This window comes from Triticum urartu, chromosome 6A (genome assembly GCF_056163025.1).
Source record: "Triticum urartu cultivar PI428250 chromosome 6A, HENAU_Tu73, whole genome shotgun sequence".
NCBI classification, from domain to species: Eukaryota; Viridiplantae; Streptophyta; class Magnoliopsida; order Poales; family Poaceae; genus Triticum; species Triticum urartu.
In genome coordinates this window covers 330,468,718-330,491,384 of record NC_141878.1, presented here as the reverse complement: position 1 = coordinate 330,491,384, position 22,667 = coordinate 330,468,718, and the positions used below count along the sequence as shown (strand labels likewise).

Sequence of the window (22,667 nt, the reverse complement as noted above, 5' to 3'; positions counted from 1 at the left end):
GGTCATGATACTAGTGCCCATAGCTTTCCAACGGTATATCGCAAGCCCCATTTAGACAGTGTTGGCGGAAGTTCAACCTAACACTCGGAGAAGTTCAGGTCGAACAACTCAGGCAGTAAAATTGCAAAAAATGCAATTTCATCATAACCCGAGAGCAAAATCTGCCAACGAGCTTGATTCTTATTTAAAACGGGTATTTAGTTGCTAAAAACATTTCTAAATTACACTAACATCATATAGAACATGACTAACAAGAATAATTCGCGAGGAATGAGATTTGCTATCCGAACGTACCGAGACCACAACTATCAGAACCGTAGGTAGGTACATCAAGATCCGAACCTTTGCTTCCCAACGGTTCCTTTTTCTCTCTCTTTGCTTTATTTTCCTCCCTTATTCTGACTGACCATGGTCTGCCACACTCAGGTAAAGTTCTGAACCAAACCTGCCAATTACTAGGCCCGATGGATGTCCCCATGCGGCTGTCACATGCGAGCTCATCAAAAGTTTCCAGATTGTTTTTCTCTCTGGCTAGATCCCGTTTCATGTTTCGCTGTTTCCGTTTTACCGCTTTGAAAGTGTGGTCGGTACACCAAGCAATGTTATTCCCGTGTCTGCTCTATAACCCACCATAGCCAACACTACGGTCCAGAAAAAGTTCACATTTGTAGAAAGTCTATTCAATATACAGCCCAAGGAACTTCTTCATATTTTCGTCGACGGTTCTCGCTGATATACAACAAGTTCTTCAGAATAAATCTAAATTACATACGGATTTCCATCCCATCAAAGTTCTTCAAAATATGTTCATTGATCCATGATAGGAAGTTTGAGACAAGTAAACACAAACTCTAACTGTAAATTCGTACAAAACTATGAAACAAAACTTAGCGCTAACCCATGCACAAACTTGCACCGAAAAACCACTAATTAGCACAGAAAAGATTGGCAACCACCGAATCAAAGCACCAAACCAGCCTCTCACATCCGCAACATGCAAAAAAAATTCCAGAGCATTAGCCCACTGGGAGAGGGGCGCCTGCAGCCCTCATCTCATGGCCGTCCTCTGCTCGTTGGAGGCAAACATGCCCATGAGGCACTCGTAGAAGAGGATAATGTTGCCATGGTGGCCAAATCCAGCAGAAGCCATCCACCGTGGCGGTGGTGGTCGCCATCGCTTGACGTACTGGCCACCCACCTGCTCGCCGTTGTGCCTCTGCTCCGCTTGTTGTGGATCCACCATGGATTTTGACGCGGGAGTGCGCTCGTCGGCTAGCCTCATGATTTGGTGAGGGACGGTGGTGGACTGGAGAGAGAGAGAGAGAGGGAGCGGGGGAATTGAGCTCGATGCAGTGCTGGTGGCGGTGCTAAAATCCATCTTCGAACAGAGTCGGGCCCGGCTGCATCTAGCAGGAGAGTTGACATGGAGCCTCTTGACCTCACATGGAAGAATTTGGGGAGAGTTGAGGCATTAGTAGTGCACAAGGCTGGATGCCCATCTCGTTCTGTGCGTGGGGAAGTGAATTTTCGCCGGTGGAGGCTCACGTGTGGCAAGGATGAGGGTGCCACGAGCCCATGACCGGCCATGCGTCTCTATGTGATCTACAATTATTTCTATACCAAGAAGTTATGTGGTCTCTTATATGCCCCTCTGCCAAACATTATTTTGGCATCCTACTGCTTGTAGAAGATCCTCCTATGAAGGTGAAATCTCTATGACTCGTGCTTCACCCACGAGCCAACCCATGTGCTTCTCACCAAGTCTCGAAGCAACCGGTGACGAGGTTTAGAAAAAATCAGCATGTATTGTACGTATAAAACAATGAAGAAATCCAGATATAAATATTTATACAATCAAATAAGGGGTGTAATTTGAACACAAGCATCGATGGAAGGCTCCAACTGCAAGGCCGCATGACCCACATGAGCGGCATGAGCGGCATTGGCATCAAGGCAATGAGAAGGGTATGTGTAAAAGTCTAAACTACAGAAAATTAAACATTAAGAAGATATGATAGACACGCCTACTTTAGTTTTGAACAAATTATTGAGACCTTTCATGTTTTTAGAGTCATGGTCCGTACTTTCATTTTGTATTATAAATTGCAATTCTTCTATTATATTACAATACAGTTTTTTATATACCATAAGAATGCAATGTATATACACATTCTTTTATTAGACTTTTATTACTGACGTCTTCACCCCGTCTTTGTTTAAATCTTGGCTCTGTCCCTGCTAACGGGTCTTTCTCGTCTAATTAAATACGATACAATTTGGCATCACTTTAGTTTCTAACAGTTCTTCTAGAATATAGATTTGAAGTGCAGAAAATGATAAGTAGGGTCGGAGGGAAGAGAGTTGATGAATGTACACAATTATTCAGTTGATGCCAGTTCTAGTGTCTGGTCAAACGGGTCTTCGCAAGAATTAAGAAATTATTATAGCAATGAAGGTGGAAGCAAGGTCTGCGTCGCTCCGTCTCTCGTGCTGAGGATTCATGTCGCGGAGCCACGGTTCTAGTGGCAAGGTGGCTTTCGGCAGATGACGCTTGTAGGTGCTGATGGCCGGATCCGTATCGCGAGGGTGCGGTGAGGTGTCAGCGGGTGGAGGTAGAGGTGGTTTTCGACAGACGACATTCGCGAGTGTTGATGGCCAGATCCGTCGGTCGCGTGGGGGGGGGGGGAGGTGCCAGCAGGTGGTGGTCGAGGCGGCAGCATGTTTCGGCAGATGACGCTCGCAGTGTTGATGGTCAGATCCGTCCGTCGTGTGGGCGCGACAAGGCGTCAGCGGGTGGTGATCAAGGCGATGGCATCTTTCGGCAAACGACGCTCGCGGGTGCCGATGGCCGGAACCGTCGGCCGCGGGGGCGCGGCGAGGTGTCGGTGGGTGGTGGTCGAGGCGGCGGCATCTTTCGGCAGACGACGCTCGCAGGTGCCGATGGCCGGAACCGTCGGCCGCGGGAGCGCGATGAGGTGTCAGTGGGTGGTGGTAGAGGCGGCGGCATGTTTCGGCAGATGACGCTCGCAGGTGTTGATGGCGGGATCAGTTGGTCGCAGGAGCCCGCCAGGTGTCAACAGATGGTGGTCGAGGCGGCGGCCTCTTTCGGCAGACGACGCTCGCAGGTGCTGATGACTGGATCCGTCGGTCGCGGGGGCACGGCGAGGTGTCACCAGGGTGGTCGAGGCAGCGGCCTCTTTCGGCAGACGATACTCGTAGGTGTTGATGGCCAGATCCGTTGTTCACGGGGGCGTGGTGAGGTGTCAGTGGGTGGTGGTCAAGGCAGCGGCCTCTTTCGGCAGACGATGCTTGCAGGTGTTGATGGCCGGTTCCGTCGGTCGTGGGGGCGTGGTGATCTGTCAGTGGGTGGTGGTCAAGGCGGCGGCCTCTTTTGGCAGACGATGCTCGCAGGTGTTGATGGACGGTTCCGTCGGTTGCGGGGGCACGGTGAGGTGTCTGCGGGTGGCGGTCAAGGCTGCGGCATCTTTAGACAGACGACGGGCGCGGGTGCTGATGGCCGGATCCATCGGTCGTGGCCGCGCGGCGAGGTGTTAGTGGGTGGTGGTCGATGCGGCGACATCTTTCGGCATATGACGCTCACAGGTGTTGGTGCACGGTGATGTGTCAGCGGATGGTGGTCGAGGCGGCGGCCTCTTTCGGCAGACGACGCTAGAAGGTGCTGATGGCCAGATCCATCGGTCGCGGGGGCACGACGAGGTGTCAGCGGATGGTGGTCGAGGCGGCGGCCTCTTTCGGCAGACGACGCTCGCAGGTGTTGATGGTCGGTTCCACACGTCGCGGGGACGGGGCAAGGTGTCAGCGGGTAGTGGTGGAGGCGGTGGCATCTTTCGGTAGGGGACGCTCACAAGTGTTCATGACCGGATCCATTAGTCGCGGGGGAGCGGCGAGGTGTCAGCCGATGGTGGTGGAGGCAGCGACACCTTTTGGCAGACGACACCCACAGGTGCTGATGACCGGATCCGTAATTTTGATGGTTCTTCATGACGTGCCCACCTCCTCCTCGGTGTCACATCGTCCGGTTCCGTGGAGATGGAACGTTGGTTCCTTGCAGATCGTATTTCGGTTCGAAATGTAATTTGAAGGTTCTTCCTAACGAACCCACCTCCTTCCTCCATGCCACATCATCCGGTTCCACGGGTGGGAAGTCGGTTCCATGCAAATCGTATTTCAGTTGTAGTTTTGATGGTTCTTCGTGACAAACCCACCTCCTCCCTCCGTGTCATGTCGTCCGAATCCATGGAGATGGAACACCGGTTCATTGCAAATTGTATTTCGGTTTGAAGTGTAGTTTTCACGGCTCTTCATGACAAACCAACCTCCTCCCTCCGTGTCACGTCGTCCGGTTCCATGGAGGTGGAATGTCGGTTCCTTGCAAATCGTATTTCAGTTCGAAGTGTAGTTTTGAAGGTTCTTTATGGCAAACCCACTTCCCCTCTGTGTCATGTCGTCCGGTTCCACGGAGGTGGACGTCTGTTCCTTACAGATCGTATTTAGTCTCGAAATGTAGTTTTGATGGTTCTTCATGATGAACCCACTCCTCCCTCCGTGTCAAGCCGTCAGGTTCCATGGAGGTGGGACGTCTGTTCCTTGCAAATCGTAGTTCGGTTCAAAGTGTAGATTTGACAGTCAGGATGAACCCACCTCATCCCTTCTTGTCACGTCATCTGGTTTCGTGGAGGTGGAATGACGGTTCCTTGCAAATTGTATTTTAGCTTGAAGTGTTGTTTTGGCGATTCTTCATGACGCACCCACCTCCTCCCTCCGTGGCACGTCGTCCGGTTCCGTGGAGGTGGGACGTCGGTTCCTTGCAAATCGTATTTCAGTTCGAAATGTAGTTTTGACGGTTCTTCATGATGAACCCACGTCCTCCCTCTGTGTCACGTCATCTGGTTCCGTGGAGGTGGGACATCGGTTCCTTGCAAACCATATAGGTGGGTTCTGCTAGCCCGACACACATCCAAACATTGATCCCGTACCGGGAGGGTGGCACGCCGATTCTTTGGAGATAATATTTTGATTCCAATAGTATATTTGACAGTTCTTCAGGGTGACCATCATGTTGTAGCAACGACTTCGACGAGTGTGATTGATAAAAAGGTATCACCACTAGCCCGACACACATCCAAAAAATGATCCGATTTTAGGAGGGTGGAACGCCGGTTCATTGGAAATACTATTTCGGTTCCAAATATGTATTTGACAGTTCTTCATGGTGACCACCATGTTGTATCAGACGGCTTCGAGGAGCGTGAGCGATAAAAGACCATCACCACTAGCCTAACAAACATCCAAAAATTTATCTCGTTCTGGGAGGATGGCATGCCAGTTTTTTGGATATACTATTTCGGATCCAATTGTATATTTGATAGTTGTTCATGGTGACCACAATGTTGGATCGAATGGCTACGACGAGTGTGAGCGGTATCAGGCCATCGCCACTACCCCGACATACATCCAAAAATTGATCCAGTTTCGGGAAGGTGGCATGCCAATTCTTTCGAATACTATTTCCATTCCAGTTGTATAATTAATAGTTCTTCGTGCTGACCATCATGTTGCATCGGACGGCTTCGACGAGTGTGGGTGATAAAAGGTCATCGCCGCTAGACCGACACACATCCAAAAATTGATCCGGTTCCAAGAGGGTGGCACGTCAGTTCGTTGGAAATATTATTTCGGTTCTAATTGTATATTTCACAGTTCTTCATGGTGACCACCATGTTGTATCGGACGACTTCGACGAGTGTGAGCTATAAAAAGCCATCACCGCTAGCCCGACATACAACCAAACATATATTCGGTTCCGAGAGGGTGGCACGCCGGTTCTTTGGAAGTACTATTCCGGTTCCAATTGTATATTTGACAGTTCTTCATAATGACCACCATGTTGCATCGGACGGCTACGGTGAGTGTGAACGATAAAAGGCCATTGCCGCTAGGCCGACACACGCGCAAAAAATTAGTTCCATACCAGGAGGGTGGCACGCTGATTCTTTCGAAATAGTATTTCGGTTCCAATTATATATTTGATAGTTCTTCATGGTGACCACCATGTTGCATGGTACGGTTTCGATGAGTGTGAACGATAAAAGGCCATCGCCGCTACGCCGAGACACATGCAAAAATTAATTCGGTACCGGGAGGGTGGCACGTCGGTGCTTTGGAAGTACTATTTCGGGTCCAGTTGTATGTTTCATAGTTCTTTATGGTGACCGTCGTGTTGTACCAAACAACTTTGACAAGTGTGAGCTATAAAAAAACATCACCACTAGCCTGACACACAACAAAATATTGATTCGATTCCGGGAGAGTGGCACGCCAGTTCTTTGGAAATACTATTTCGGTTCCAATTGTATATTTGACAGTTCTACATGGTTACCATCATGTAGCATCGGACGACTTCGATGAGTGTGAGCGATAAAAGGCCACACCGCTAGGCCGACACACAACCAAACATTTATTCAGTTAAGAGGGTGGCACGTCGGTTCTTTGGAAAGACTATTTCGGTTTCAAGTGTATATTTGACAGTTCTTCGTGGTGACCACCATGTAGCATTGGACAGCTTCGATGAGTGTGAACGATAGAAGGCCATCGCCGCTAGGCCGACACACATGCAAAAATTAGTCCGGTACTGGGAGGGTGACACGTCAGTTCTTTGGAAATACTATTTCGGTTCCAATTGTATGTTTCACAGTTCTCTATGATGAACACCATGTTGTATCAGATGACTTCGACGAGTGTGAGCGATAAAAGGCCATCGCCGCTAGGCCGACACACATGCAAAAATTAGTCCCTAATTGTATATTTGACGGCTTTTCATGGTGACCACCATGTTGTATCAGACGACTTCGAAGAGTGTGAGCTATAAAAACCATCATCTCTAGCCTGACACACAACCAAAGATTGATTCGGTTCCGGGAGGGTGGCATACCGGTTCTTTGGAAATATTATTTCGGTTCCAATTGTATATTTGACAGTTCTTCATGGTGACCACAATGTTGCATCGGACGGCTTCGATGAGTGTGAGCGATAAAAGGCCATCGCCGCTAGGCCGACACACATGCAAAAAATAGTCCCCAATTGTATATTTCACAGCTTTTCATGGTGACCACCTTATTGTATTAGACGACTTCGACGAGTGTGAGCTATAAAAACCATCACCTCTAACCCGACACACAACCAAACATTGATTCGGTTCTAGGAGGGTCGCATACCGGTTCTTTGGAAATACTATTTTGGTTCCAATAGTGTATTTGACAGTTCTTCATGGTGACCATCACGTTGTATCGGACGGCCTCGACGAGTGTGAACGATTAAAAGCCATCGGTGCTAGCCCGACACACATCCAAAAATTGATCCGATTCCGAGGTGGTGGCACGCCGATTCTTTGGAAATATTATTTCGATTCTAGCTGTATATTTGACAGTTTTTCATGGTGACCACCATGTTGTATCAAAGGACATTGATGAGTGTGAGCGATAAAAAGCCATCGCCGCAAGCCTGACACAGGTCCAAAAATTAATCCTGTTCCGGGAGGGTGGCACACCGGTTCTTTGGAAACCTCTATTTTATATTGTCAGAACCATGCATACCGCGTAAAGGCACCTTCTTACATGTGGACGAGAACCTTTTCTATACTGTGGACGTTGCACTGCCTACACCCTTATACATAAAAAAAACTATGTGCACATGTCGGTGCTTGGAAAACTATGTGTCTTACGTGTTTATGCTGGTTTCTTGAAATGTTCAAAATACTTTCTTGGGTCAAGGCCTACAATTTGCATTGTATAAAAACAAGTCTATAATGGATGAGCTCGAGTCCTTAAAAATTTCATAAAAATGAACATGGCATAGAATTAGTGTCAAATAGGGTTGTTGTTATTCTTTTGTACGTGTAGACGCAATATGTATTGGTCAAAGAATTCATACCAGTCAAACAATTTCATACCAATTGATATTTTTTTAACTGAACCATGATTGTGCATTTATTTACTTTTAAAGAAATCTGTGAAAATGCTCCGCATGCCGTTGCTGTCATGGTCGGTTTGTTTTATTCTAGTTGGCTTGGTGCGCGTCGGAGGGGTCACGGGGGCTCTACAAGGCCCACAAAAAGCCTATGACATCATTTCCATAGAGAGCACCTAACACACAACCCCAATCCCGCCCTTCTCTCTTGGACTCTCTCTTCTTCAAGCCCAGTTCACCATGTCCTCGGTCAGATGCTAATCTAATCAAAAAGCCTTCCTAAAAAAATTAATCGAAAAGCCGGTTCGTAGAGCTTGTTCTATCCTTGCGAACTTGGGCTATTTATAGTTGCTAATCTAATTTAAAAAATGGCATGTTGCAGTTCGGTGTGTTTTCGATTGGAGTTTGCGTTGTTTCACATCAGCTAGTGCTCTGAACTAGTTTCTCGTAGCTAGCGATGTTGCATGACAGCTAGTTCTGACAGCTTATGTTTTTTGTGGAGCTAGCTCTGTTGTGTCAGAGCTGAGAACCAGCAGGGTCAAATACAGGGTCTCGTGATCGGTTTTCACAAGTAGGAAGGTCAGACTCAATCTTTCGAAGCGTGGATAGCAGAAACGACAAACTGTTACCATCGTTCAATGCGGCCATCTGTTTATACAAAACGTCAAAGTTTGACAGACAGAGATTTGAAAAGGCAGGATTCCCCCATTCCATTTTGGTCTATCCCATCTCATTATTGCTGGGTGGTTGAACACCACACGGGCTCACGGAGTGCAGCCGCTCTTAGCAATGGCCTCGAACTTGAACTCCTCGAACTTGAACTCCGGCGTCATCTCGGAAACTTGTGGTGACCTTCTTGCCTCGAAGGACTCCGCCGTTGATAGTAAGTTTCCTTATGATGCTTTGTTGCTTATTTTGTCTCCATGAGATCCTATCTTGAAGCCTGTTTTGAAGATCTGCCGAAGGAGGGCCGTTATCACGGAGGGCTTCTACATCATCATAGCCTCTTCGATAAAGTGTGAGTAGTTTATCTCAGACCTTCGGGTCCATAGTTAGTAGCTAGATGGCTTCTTCTCTCTCTTTGAATCTCAATACAAAGTTCTCCCCCTCTCTTGTGGAGATATATTCGATGTAATCTTCTTTTTGCGATGTGTTTGTTGAGACCGATGAATTATGGATTTATGATCAAGTCTATCTATGAATAATATTTGAATCTTTTCTGAATTCTTTTATGTATGATTGGTTATCTTTGCAAGTCTCTTCGAATTATCCGTTTGGTTTGGCCAACTAGATTGGTAGTTCTTGCCATGGGAGAAGTGCTTAGCTTTGGGTTTGATCTTGCGGTGTCCTTACCCAGTGACAGAAGGGGCAGCAAGGCACGTATTATATCGTTGCCATCGAGGATAACAAGATAGGGTTTATTTCATATTGCATGAATTTATCTCTCGACATCATGTCATCTTGCTTAAGGCGTTACTCTGTTTTTAACTTAATAATCTAGATGCATGCTGGATACCGGTCGATGAGTGAAGTAATAGTAGTAGATGCAAAATCATTTCGATCTACTTGTCACGGACGTGATGCCTATATACATGATCATGCCTAGATATTCTCATAACTATGCTCAATTCTATCAATTGCTCAACAGTAATTTATTCACCCACCGTAGAATACTTATGCTCTTGAGAGAAGCCACTAGTGAAACCTATGGCCCCTGGGTCTATTCTCATCATATCAATCTTCATTACTTTAATCTTGCTTTGCTTTTTTACTTAGCCTTTACTTTTTACTTTGCATCTTTATACCAAAAATACCAAAAATATTATATATATCAGATCTCACTCTCGTAAGTGACCATGAAGGGCTTGACAACCCCTAATCGCGTTGGTTGCGAATAGCTATCGCTTTGTGCAGATACGAGGGACTTGAGCGTAGGCTCCTACTGAATTGATACATTGGTTCTCAAAAACTGAGGGAAATACTTACGCTACTCTGCTGCATCATCCCTTCCTCTTCGGGGAAAACCAACAAAAGCTCAAGACGTAGCAATTAACAACTCATCAAAATTTCCTACGAAACTGCGTTGACACCATGCTAAATATTGTCAAGGGCCCGTGAGACACAACCTCCCTACGATCTCACGCCGGGGATGGACGGCCGGCCGTCGAAACGATCTGCTCTTCCATGACCGATGCCATCTGCTGCCACGCAGCATGACGAAGGGTCCAGCTCAGATCCATACTGCGCTAACGAAAGGTAAACAAAAATGTTCATAGATTTTAACTAATCTTTCGTGGAAAACTTTCTTGACATCACCTGAAAAATCCGCATAAAACAGTAGGGACGTTCGTGCCATCGATCTTGAAGCTGCTTTCGGCTGTTGCTCCTCTGCTCCATTCACTGTGCCACATCCGACAAACAGTGGTCGCGAGCAGCGTGCTGAAGATGGCTGTTCAGAGGGCTACCAGCGACGCCAAAGGTGTTTAATCTGCCAAAAAATTATTTTTTTATCATAAACTGTTTGACAAAAATGTCCAGATGCTTGTTCAGGGGTCGGGCCAGGGAAAGTCATAGCCTAGAACCTGAAGAAGATGGCTCTAACTACATCAGGAGAGCTTTCGATAAAGCCGCTGAGTGAGGTTCACGCATCGTCTTTGAGCCCGCTGAAGGGGTGATATTTTCAACTGAACAAGAAGCCTATCAGTTCTACAACACATACTCCTGGGAGATGGGTTTCGGTATTAAACACGACAACAAGTACGAGATAAAGAAAACTGGATACAAGACTAATCAGGATTTCCTCTGCTCGTGCGAGGTATCCTTGTTGTGCCATTCGAGTTATAACTTTTTTCCTAGTGTGATCAACTAGCGAGCTCGACTAATTATTTGATATTAAAATTAGTTGTTACTTGTTTGTCTAGGGGCGGAGCAACATAGGAAACACCAGGTCCGCGCGGACCAAATGCCCAGCAATGGTTCGAGTGAAGAGGACATCCAATGATGGCTGGTTTTTCTCTCGAGTTGTTTTGACTCACAACCATGAGCTGGCAGAAATGGTTGGTGTGAAAAAAGTCTGGAAATGTCATGATGCAATTGATTCTTCGATGAGATATCTCAGCAAACATATTCGTTCAAACAATGTGCAAGTTAACAAGGTGTTTGGGGTCATGGCTGACATCCATGGGCGTGCTGAAGAAGTCTCATTCGGCAAGAGGTGTCTGAAAAATCTTTGCGCATCAATTGCACATGAAGCTAGCCAGGACGACATCGCCAAGATGCTTGAGCTTTTTGCAACAATGCAATCCCAGAACCCTGATTTTTTCTATTCAGTTAAGACCGACATAGAAAGGAGTGTCTGGTCTCTTGTGGTGCCACTCGAAGAGCCGTGCTGATTACTAGTTGTTTGGTGATGTTTTGACATTTGACACAACCTACAAGAGCAATTTATATGAGATGCCTGTTGGGCTTTTTGTAGGTGCCAACAACCATTATCAGTCTACTCTTTTCGATTGTGTTGTTTTGCGAGAGGAGACTGTAGAGTCATTCAAGTGGGCTTTTGCAACCTTCCTTGGTGCCAACGGCGGTAAAACACCAAAAACTATTCTCACAGGTATATTTTTTTAAATGGCTAGCTTCACGCATCTATATGTTCAATATGCTCATACATGTCAGTGCAAAATCTCTTATTAGAAATTTTTGCAGATCAATGCTTGCAGATGGAGCGTGCACTTGCTGGTGTTATGCCTTCTACTGCTCACCGTTGGTGCAAACGGCACGTGATGAAAAACATCAAGGAGAAACTTGGGACCTTGTACAAGAAAGGTACACCATTCAGCATAGATTTCAACTATCTAACCAACGAGATGATGACTGTCGAGGAGTTTGAATCTGGATGGCAGTTTCTGGTTTCTAGTTAGGGACTACAAGATAACAGGTACATGCAGGATGTGTTTCACTGCAGGGATAAATGGGCCAAGCCATATCTTAGCTCTAACTTTTGTGCCAAAATGTCAAGCACACAACGGAATGAGTGCATGATTAACGTTCTTAAAACTTATGTATCGCTATCAGCACCGCTCAACAGATTTGTGATGCAGTATAACGAACTAATAGCCTCTCGTTGCGAAGAAGAGGACTTTGAAATGGCACATACAAAAAAGGTTTTCTTCTTTCTTCTTGACAGTACAGTAAATAATTACATTCATAAGTTATCTGACTAGCAATAAAAATTGCGTGCTTAGCTTACTGAATGCATTTTGGTCTGTAGGATGGTAAGGTGTTGCATAGCAATGTGCCCATCGAGCGTCACGCCTCCAAGGTCTATACTCGTGCTGTGTTCAAGTTATTTTCTGCTGAGTTGTATGAGGCAGGCAGTTACGTCATGAAAGGTCAGAATGTGGATGGCCGCGTTGTCGTGCAACATGTTGATTCAGATAGCCGTGCACACTGGTGCAAAGTAAGCTATGTGGTTATGGTTGATCGAGAAAGCGACACTTACAACTGTGGGTGTGCCATGTATGAGCACATGGGGCTTCTCTGCCGGCACGCTCTGAGAGTAAGTACATATATTCATATTGTACCTCGTTTTGTTTTTCCTTATTAATTATTGAATTTCACTAGGTAATGATTCATGTTGGTGTTCTTCGCCTTCCGACTCATTATGTGATGAAGCGGTGGACTAGAGATGCCCGGGACATTTTACCTGATCATATCAAGAATTATCAGAGAGACTCGGACATTGGGGTTTCCAAAACTTTCAGGCACAATATTTTGTACGTGTGTGCACTGCAGGTGGTGAAGGAAGGTAACCTATCAGTGTCGCTTTTCAATCACGCAGTCCAGAAGTTGCTCTCGCTTGAGAAAGAGCTGAAAGCCACGGCTGCTTCCAAATCTGAGACTAGTCAGCCAAGTACAAAGATTGGGAACAGCAAGGCTGCATCACAAAATCCCAATGTGCCCAACTTCAGTGATGTTCAACCTGCTGATCATGTTATAGCTCTGTATCCAGAGAAGAGACCATCGCGTGGCCGCCCCAAATCAAAGAGAATGAAGTCGGTAGTTGAGCGTGTGGTGGAAAAATCTAAGGATGCATGCTCTGTTTGCGGATCAGAAGATCATTTTACTGAAGATTGTGAGTGCTTGAAACTACCAGATCAGAATGACGGCTCCAGCTCTGAAGATAACTATGTACCAGAGTCTTGCTTTGATGGTTCCGGGGATGATGGGCAGGACCGGTTCGACGAGGATCCCGTGCCCGTGGAAACTTCAGAAGCTCGGACAACTCGCTTGATGGCATCTGCATCAACTACACCTCTTGCAGCCCGTTTCGCTAGTGCAACTGCTACTGCATCTCGTCAGTCCAAAGTTCCAAGCTCCGGCGGAAAAACTCCTGCTAGACGCAGATGTAGTATATGCAATGAGCATGGACACTATAAGGTGTCTTGTCCGCTAAATGATGGACCAAAGAAACCCCCTAAGAAGGTTCGATGTGGCAAGTGTGGCATGGGCACACACTGAATCAACTTGTGGTGGCAATACAACCTACAAACGGTAATGCAAAGTTGTCAACGTTAACTTATGATTTTCATATTGTTGTTGTACCCTTAAAGGCGAACATGCCATGTTGTTGTACCCTTAATGTCGGAGTAATTGGACACGGATACTCCGAAGACGGCGAGACAATAAATCAAGACATCGGGGCTAGCAAAGCCCCTCAGTCCGACTGCCCGGCCGTTCTTGTCGGCTCCCCGTCCGACTGCTCTGCCTGGCCGGCTGCCGACTGCGCCACCCAGCCGGCTGCCGACTGTAGCCTAACCCGACACCGACAAGACCCCGACAGGACGGCCATCCGACTGCCCGGCCGCTCTTGTCGGCTCCCCGTCCGACTGCTCTGCCTGACCGGCTGCCGACTGCGCCAACCAGCCGGCTGCCGACTGTAGCCCAACCCGACACCGACAAGACCCCGACAGGACGGCCATCCGACTGCCCGGCCGCTCTTGTCGGCTCCCCGTCCGACTGCTCTGCCTGACCGGCTGCCGACTGCGCCAACCAGCCGGCTGCCGACTGTAGCCCAACCCGACACCGACAAGACCCCGACAGGACGGCCATACCGCGAATGAGACAGCTGTACCGTGACGCCATTATCTACAGTGTACCTGTCCCCTTGGCACTATTCTATAAAATGCCCAGGGGACAAGCATGACATGCACCATGCCCCGTACATGGCTTGGCTAGCCATCCATCCATCCTCACACACGTATGAGCACACACTCATTCGGCCACTAGAGCATGCTTGCTCATCCCGGCCACAGATACATACATGAGGATAGTAGCATATAGCACTCGTCTAGATACAGCTCCAGGAGCACTCTGTACTACAGATATACCACATATACTCAGACATGCAGGAGTAGGGGTGTTATCTCTCCGGAGAGCCCCGAACCTGGGTAAACTAGCGCGTGCTACTCGCAAACCCGTCCCTGGATATTCCGGCAGCAGTCTTGCCCTCACACGAAGCCATCTTGTGGCATATGTCGTCTCGCACCCCCGTGAGAATACCACGACATTTGGCGCCCACCGTGGGGCGGTGCTACCGCGCTGCCGCTGGTTTCGCAGTCCGGGCGGGACCATCTTCGCCATCACCGCCGCGGCGTCGCGCCGTCTCTCCGGTAACGCTCGGAGGCTTGACTTCGACCCGCCCCCGGAGCGGCCACCCGGGACGGCGCGTCCTCGTCGTCGGCCTCGCCGCCTTCGTCATCACCACCGTTGCGACGCCGGCTGTTCATCCGCGCGCGCGGTTCCTCGCTTCGGCCGGCCACATCCGTGCGCGTGTCGTGCCGCGTCGCTCACGTCTACTCCCGTCCGCGTTGTGCCTTGCTCCAGTCGAAACGCGCGTTGGCCACTCCATATATCATCCATACAAGCTAGCTAGATGTAAGTCAAACCATGGTCAAATGTTAGCCATACACTGGTTATACATGCCTCGTACGCTTCCTGTACCATGGCCATGCACCACCAAAACCATATCCCAGATACTACTAGCCAGATACATGTCAGACAACAGTCATACACTAGCAAGACAAACATCATCTAGACACGAGTGTGTTGGCCGCTAGCTCATATGCTGCTCCCATCTGCACACACGCCCGCGCTGCTTCCTCTAGCGCGACGCCCTGGCATGGCTGCGCTCCGCCTCCGCCGGGCTGCGCCGACCGCCCGCGATTGCGCCTCCACTGCTGTTCGCGCCCGGCTCTGTGTCGCCCGCCGAGCCCGGCCGTCCGACCCCGCCCCGCCACGTTGGCCTCTCGCGCACATCCGCCCGCGTCGCCGCGGCCGACTGCCGCGCATCCGCCGCCCCCGCGCCGGCTGCGGCGGGTCCGGTCGGATCCCGCTCACCCCGTGGCCGGCTCGCCGCTCCCCTGCCGCGCCGCCTCGCACGCGCTCCGCGCCTGCCGCCCGGCTTCACACGCCTGTTTTCGCTCCTCTGCCTCGCCATCTCCAACATACGGCGTCGGCCCGCATCGCCACCTGCTCTCGCCGGATTCGCGCTCGCTAGTCCCGAGCCGGCTGCGGTCCCAGCCCCGCCGCCTACGCTGCTCCCACACCCGGACGCCTGCTTCGCTCCCGCCGGCTTCAGCCGCCCGGTCGGCTCCGGCTCCGCCTGCGGCCGTGTTCCTCGTCTCGCCGGCTTCGCCTTCGCCCCCGGCCGTCTCCGCCTCGTCCTCGGCTCCAGCAGCACAACGCCAGGTCCGGCCCCGTCCATCGGCCGGCTTCCGCGCGTCCCGGCCAGCTTCTGTGCCCCTGCTCCAGGCTCCCGCTCGCGCGCAACGGCAGGCCGGCTTCCGCCCACGCCGCCCCGCCACTCGGCTCCGTCTCCCCCGGTTGGCTCCACCCCCGCACCCGTCCCCGCGTGCCTCCGCGTACGACCACGACCGTGTGCCGGCCCCGCACCTCCTCCGCGCCCTACTCCGCCTCGACCCCGAGCCTTGCCGCTTCCGGCTCCCCTGCCATCTGCGCTCCCGTTCTGCGCCGGCTCCGGGTCGCCACCCCGAGCCCGGCCGCATCCGATCTCGCGCCCATCCGACCCGGCTGGCTACACTAGCCAGCCTCCTGTCGCGTCACCCGCTCCTCTATGCGCACCCACACTGCCGGCTCCTCCTCGCGTGCCAAGCCGGCTCCGCCCGCAACCCGGCCTACCGGCTTCGCCCGCACCGGCTGGCTCCCCCGCAACCCGGCCTGCCGGCTTCTGTCGCGACTCGGTTGTCGGTTTCCGTTGCGTCCCACTCCTGCCTGCCGCTCATGTAGAGAAGATGGAAAAAGAGCCGCTTGCCCAATGGCCGTCTGGAAGAGAAAGACAAGGCCGGCTTGATGAAAAGAGGTGGAGGCCGGCTGCGCGTGTACGGGCTGGCTAGAAAAGTCAAGGCCGGCTCCCCATCGAAAAAAGAAAAAAAGAAAGAAGGGTCCGGCTCCCGCGTGGAGTCGGACAGAAAAAGAGAAGAGAAAGAAAGGGCCGGCTGTCCAAGTCAACGGCCGACTGCCTGTCGCCTGCTTGCTGGAAAAAAAACAGAGCAGCTTATACGTTCACCTACTATGAGAGAAAAATAAAGAAGACAAGGTAGTTGCCGGAAGATCTGGCCCGACTGCTCAGCAGTCGGTCCAGATTTCGGGGGCTACACCCAGCGGGTGCGGTGACGCGCCCCTGCGAAGAAGAAGACATAGTAGTTGCCGGGAGATCCGGCCCGACTACTCAGCAGTTGGCCCAGATCTCGGGGGCTACACCCAGCGGGTGCGCTGACGCGCCCCCGCGAAGATTGCAGACAAGAGAAGAGTTTTGTCCGGCTCCGAGCAGCCGGCAGAAGAGAAAAAGAAGAAAATAGGCGCTGCAAGATGCCTCGTCGCCTGGCCAGTCGAGCCTGACCGGCCGGGACCCCTTCGAGCACCCGGAGGCTCAAAGACTACACCCAGCGGGTGCGCCGGCTCGCTCAGCAAGCGTTGAGCCACGCCGGCTGTCTTCGGCAAACTCTGCCTCGGCTACGCGAAAACCAATGTGAGCTCCTCACCCGCATATTTTTTGCACCACGCAAGCACGGATAACCCCGAGCGATGCTCGGGGGCTGTCTCCACATTTTATCACAGTAGCATCACTGTTCGCCCCGGTGCCAGCCAGAGTTGGCCCAGGGGCTGGCTGCTTGGCCTGAGACGTTAGTTCCCGCAGACGGCTTAGTACCGTGCGTGGTACCAAAGGCCCTCTCTTAGTCACAGACCGCAGAACGGCTGTCCGACTAGCAAGAGTGAACGCTGGAGGCCACCCACGCGAAAAACGTCTGGGAAGAAAAACGGATCGGCCGATCCAGCCGTTTCCTTTACAAGTATCTACTCTGTTGAATCTGCTCCCAGACTCTGAGAACTGTACACTCCACTTCGCGGCCCACTCTCAGCCACAGATCACAGAGCGGCTGCCCGGCAAGCAAGAGCATAAGCCAAAAAGCGGAGGGAACACGAAAAAGATTATGGGGGCTCGGACGAAACCGAGTCGGCACCCTCCGCATAAAACTTGCAATGCTAAAAGCAAACATTTGATATATCTGCATGGACTAACTTTGTCTTTTTCATGATCATTTCCATGAACACTTGCCAAAAAACCTCCGCCCAACTTTGCCAAGTTGCCCGGAGGCTTAGGGGCTACTGTCGGAGTAATTGGACACGGATACCCCGAAGACGGCGAGACAATAAATCAAGACATCGGGGCTAGCAAAGCCCCTCAGTCCGACTGCCCGACCGCTCCTGTCGGCTCCCCGTCCGACTGCTCCGCCCGGCCGGCTGCCGACTACCGGCTGCCGACTGCGCCAACCAGCCGGCTGCCGACTACGCCAACCAGCCGACTGCAGCCCGACCCGACACCGACAAGACCTCGACGGGACGGCCATACCGCAGACGAGACAGCTGTACCGCGACGCCATCATCTAAAGTGTACATGTCCCCTTGGCACTATTCTATAAAGTGCCCAGGGGACAAGCATGACATGCACCATGCCCCATACATGGCTTGGCTTGTAAGCTACCCAAGGTAGCTTACAACCAACGCCATGTCCCATGCCCACTACACACTATATATAGCTAGTCATCCATCCATCCTCAACACACCTATGAGCACACACTCATTCGGCCACTAGAGCATGCTTGCTCATCCCGGCCACAGATACATACATGAGGCTAGTAGCATATAGCACTCATCTAGATATAGCTCTAGGAACACTCTGTACTACAGATATACCACATATACTCAGACATGCAGAAGTAGGGGTGTTATCTCTCCGGAGAGCCCCGAACCTGGGTAAACTAGCGTGTGCTACTCGCAAACCCGTCCCTGGATATTCTGGCAGCAGTCTTGCCCTCACACCGTCCCTGGATATTCCGGCAGCAGTCTTGCCCTCACACGAAGCCACCTTGTGGCATATGTCGTCTCACACCCCCCGTGAGAATACCACAATACTTAATGTTTGTACCTCGCTGAATTTGTTACTCTTACTCCAGTTCTATTTGCAATGGTGATGTTTTGTAGTTGATAAGCTTAAACATTAAATCTGAAGTTTTGCTTCCATTTTGGATTATATAATGCTGCTAGTTATTTCGCTTTAGACTCTTGGATCCGATTGAACTGATCAACGAAAAATCAAAAACACGTTTTTCTCTGTCTACCTATGTTACCCATTTCACCATAAAAATGTTGGGACATTGGCTTGTCGATGCTTGTTGGCCCTCCAACTGACCTGTAAACTTACCCAAGGGTGCCTATATTTTGTCTGATTAGTAAAGGCCATTGGTTGCTCTGTCAAATATAACAGATACAAAGTTGCCCTGCTTCATTATGTTCGTTTTTTCAACATATTATTTCGGTTCCAATTGTATATTTGACGGTTCTTCATGGTGACCTACATGTCGTATCGGACGGCATCGACGATTATGAGCGATAAAAAGCCATCCCTGCTAGCCTGTTCTAGTTTCCAGTTCCGCTAGCCTGTTCTAGTTCAGTTCTTTGCAAAATACTATTTTGGTTCCAATTGTAGATTTGGCAGTTCTTCATGGCGATCCCCATGCCGCGTCATGCATTTCCTAGTACAACAGTTTTGTATGCGATCCCCATGAAAATCCATTGTTAGGTATATGCTTTCTGCCAACTAAGTCCCAAGTAGGTTGAACAACAGTTTTGTAGACACTCTCTGCATTTGTTTTGTAGATGTACTTACCTGAGTAAGTAATAATTTTCGAACCAGTTAACAAGACTACCTTGCATTGGTTGTTGCTAACGCCAACCATTTCATTGAGTATACACTCGTTAAAAGTAAAGTGTCAAACTAGCACATGGCTATAAACAGAAAAAGGAATCACAAGTGTCCTGAAGAAAACGAAAACATGTACAGATGGGGCATGGCTATCGGTGGGGCCCAAACAGAGCCGAAGGTGGGTCAGTAAACGAAAGCAGTGTCAAATCCAATCTCTAATGGCCCGGACACAATAGAGATGCAGACCAGTTGTTCAACAGATCTCAGGAACACTCATGGATGAGGAAAATATAGGCTCAGTCTTTCTGTAGGTGGCGTTACGCATAGGGCCAGTCTCAATACCTGCTTTTTCAGGTAGCAGCCCAAACATATCTCAAGTTTTACTAACTATACAGAACCGTTCATGTATACTCTCCATTGGTTAAAGTAACCTTATGTGGGTTCAGTTCCATATCAGAACATATCAAAAATGGGTTAAATACGATCCTATTTTGTATGATACTCTCAAGAATAGTGTACTTCTATATAGCTTCTGCCAGATATCTAATGCTTGGTATTTTCTGTTTGCTACTGCACCGGCTCCTCCCCTAGTTGATTCTGAAAGGAATAATAAGTCTAATTAAAATATGGATTGTTTGCAACCGAGGTTCAAAGGGATTGCATTGCATTTTAAAAAAAAACAGCATCAAGTTGCACAAAAGTGTGTATAATACAGGTAAGTTATATTCAAATGGTGCAAGCATAATGCTCAGCCAAACACCGGCCAAACAATCTCATATGCAGGTTTTAAAGACTAATCAATTATGATTGTCTTTACTGACAGGCACTAAACAAATACTCTGATTTACTTCCCGGAACTGGGAACTAGCACAGGCTAGCGGCAATGGCTAGCCTTAAGTCCTAAATAAGTGAGAGTTACTTCTGATTAAGCAATACAATCACTTATCACCATAGCTGGTAGGGACAAAATTCTAAAACTCTGCAGATTGTAATTTTAGACCCCATGACAATGAAAGATTAGGCAAAAGGCAGTACATCACAAACAAAATAGAATTAACTCAAACAGATACATAAGTATAGATTGAACTAACCTGATAGCTTCAGGTAGTTGGCAGAAGCACGAAATGGCATCACTTGACCATAGTCTGCTTTGCACCTCCTTTTGGACCTGTCCTAAAAAGGTTCGCCAAGTTTATCTTAATATTTTGAATCTCGAAACACTAAATATGCAGCAACTGAATGTAAATGAAAAGAGCAGCAATAGAAATATGCACGCACACAATGTGCTAATTGTCTACGTATATCACAAAATTTGTACATCTAAATTGGGTTCCTAATTCACAACACATATTCATCAAGAAGATTCAAATCCAATACATATCAGTTTAGAACAAAGAAGGACAGGAAAGCGGGAGGAGGAGGCTCACGGGTAGGGGTAGGTCGAGGTGCTGGTGGTAGCCTAACACAGAGGAGGTCCAGGGCGATAACCAGCAATCTGGCTGCGACCCAGCCTTCACTGAGCAAGGGATCTTCAGCGACCCATGCGTGCACGGCTCCATCCTCGACGGCGTGGACTGCGAGCGGTGGCTTGGGGTGGGAGGAGGGATTCCACAACGGGGAGCACCTCCGCTGAGGTGGCGTTTAAGGCGATCGCCTTGTTGTTGCTCCTCTGGAACCTGGGGGGAGAAAGAGGAGAGGCGCTGAGAGCGTGGTCGTCGGAGGAGGGGCTGCCGGATGGAGCGACGTGAGGGGCGGCACCCGGCGGATCCAGAGCACCCACGCACCCGGCGGCCCGCCCAATCCTCCTCTGACCACCGCCGCCGATGTGTGAGCCCACTTGGAGGTGCGATGGCGACGGGAATGTACAGCGCTTAGAAAGGGGAGGGGGAGGTGAGATCCTGATGAGCGAGCTCCATCCACGACCCGATCTGCGAGGACAGATGGCGGTGCCGGTGCGCCAGCCGGGCGGAGAGGGGCGGTGGTGAGGACGAAATCACTATTCTGACCTTTGAACGAATTTTGTCATAAAATGAACTCGACGTGAAAGTATTTCACGATCTGACCTTTTTAGCAACGCCATACCCGCGGCGTTCCCGCTCAAAGAAGAAACGCCGAGGTAGCTAGCGTTTCTGATCAAAGAAGAAACGCCGAGATAGTTAGCGTTGTGGACCAGGTAAGAAACGCCGAAGGCGCTGGCGTTTCTGGCCATCATAAAAACGCCAAGAAACCATGGCGTTGCTACCCTCTTTGGTCATAATTAATTAGCCTTATTAATTAGGCTGTTCATCCACGTTCCACATGCACATGAAAAAGGGCAGCAACGCCATGGTCATTGGCGTTTTTATGATGGGCTGCAACGCCAGCGTCTTCGGCGTTTCTTATCTGGTCCGCAACGCTAGCTACATCGGTGTTTCTTCTTTGGTCAGAAACGCTAGCTACCTCAGCGTTTCTATGTTGGACAGAAACACCGCGGACTGTGGCGTTGCTAAAAGGGCCAGATCGTGAAATACTTTTACATCGAGTTTATTTTGTAACAAAGTTTGTTCAAAGGGTCAGAATAGTGATTTCGTCCCGGTGGTGACTCCAAGTCGCGACGTGGGGAGAAAGTGCGGCTTGTCTTTTGTCAACGGGGAGATAGAGAGAGTCTGCGTGGATCGGGCCCAAGCCAAATCCGTTCACGGACCAGTTTCCGTTTCGCTAAAAGGTTCCAGCCGAATGAGCACGTGATCGTCTCCTCGCAATTCGGACAGACCCATACGCAGCTGCTCTGCCAGCTATCTGTAAAAAGCTGCCTAGGTCCACGTATAAAACAGGTGAGACGGCTGTAGAAAACCAAAAAATGGTGTCAAACTTCTCGTATGGCCAACCCCGCACGAATCTCCTTCAAGTGTGTAGGACAGCGATAGTTCTGACCATGGTAAGTTATGATATCTACAATTTCGCCTATATATATCCCGCATACCCACACAGTTGAAAATTACTTCAAATCGCACGAGCTCGTGCCCCAGCACTACTGCCCCTTGGTCACCAGATCGTCGCCGGTTTCGCCAGTGTGCCTCTACCGCTGGTCTCCACCGCCGTCAACAGATTTCTTCACCGATGTTGCCGTCGTAGCATTCCGTCACCAAGTTAGGGCACGACTTCAACCCCTTTGTGCTATCCTTTTACTCTGATTCGACCACAAAGTACATTGCCTATATTCTTGCCATGTATGAAATCAATCTATCCAGCCAAGAAATCCTTTAGACTAGGTTTGATGCAAAAACTTAGGGTTAGGTTTCTGCCGAACCCATATCGGACCAACCGATCTCAAATTTCGGTCACACCAATTGGTCCTGGCCATTGCACTAAGTACAACTCGGTCTAGCCGAAGTGTACTAATCGGTTAGACCGAAATCAC

The 22,667-nt window shown here is 49.6% G+C and overlaps 1 long non-coding RNA gene across 2 annotated transcripts; it reads right to left on the bottom strand.

Moving 5' to 3' along the window:
- Window positions 1–792: 792 nt before the first annotated feature.
- Window positions 793–21,269, bottom strand: LOC147965155 (uncharacterized). Of its 2 annotated transcripts, none has more exons than XR_015608167.1 (3): window positions 20,695–21,269; window positions 20,359–20,440; window positions 793–10,474 (listed from the first exon to the last, which is right to left on the bottom strand). It is a non-coding gene; the product is annotated as an uncharacterized LOC147965155 (long non-coding RNA). The 2 variants fall into 2 exon arrangements; XR_015608168.1 differs by having other exon boundaries at window positions 20,359–20,435; window positions 20,695–21,268.
- Window positions 21,270–22,667: the final 1,398 nt, after the last annotated feature.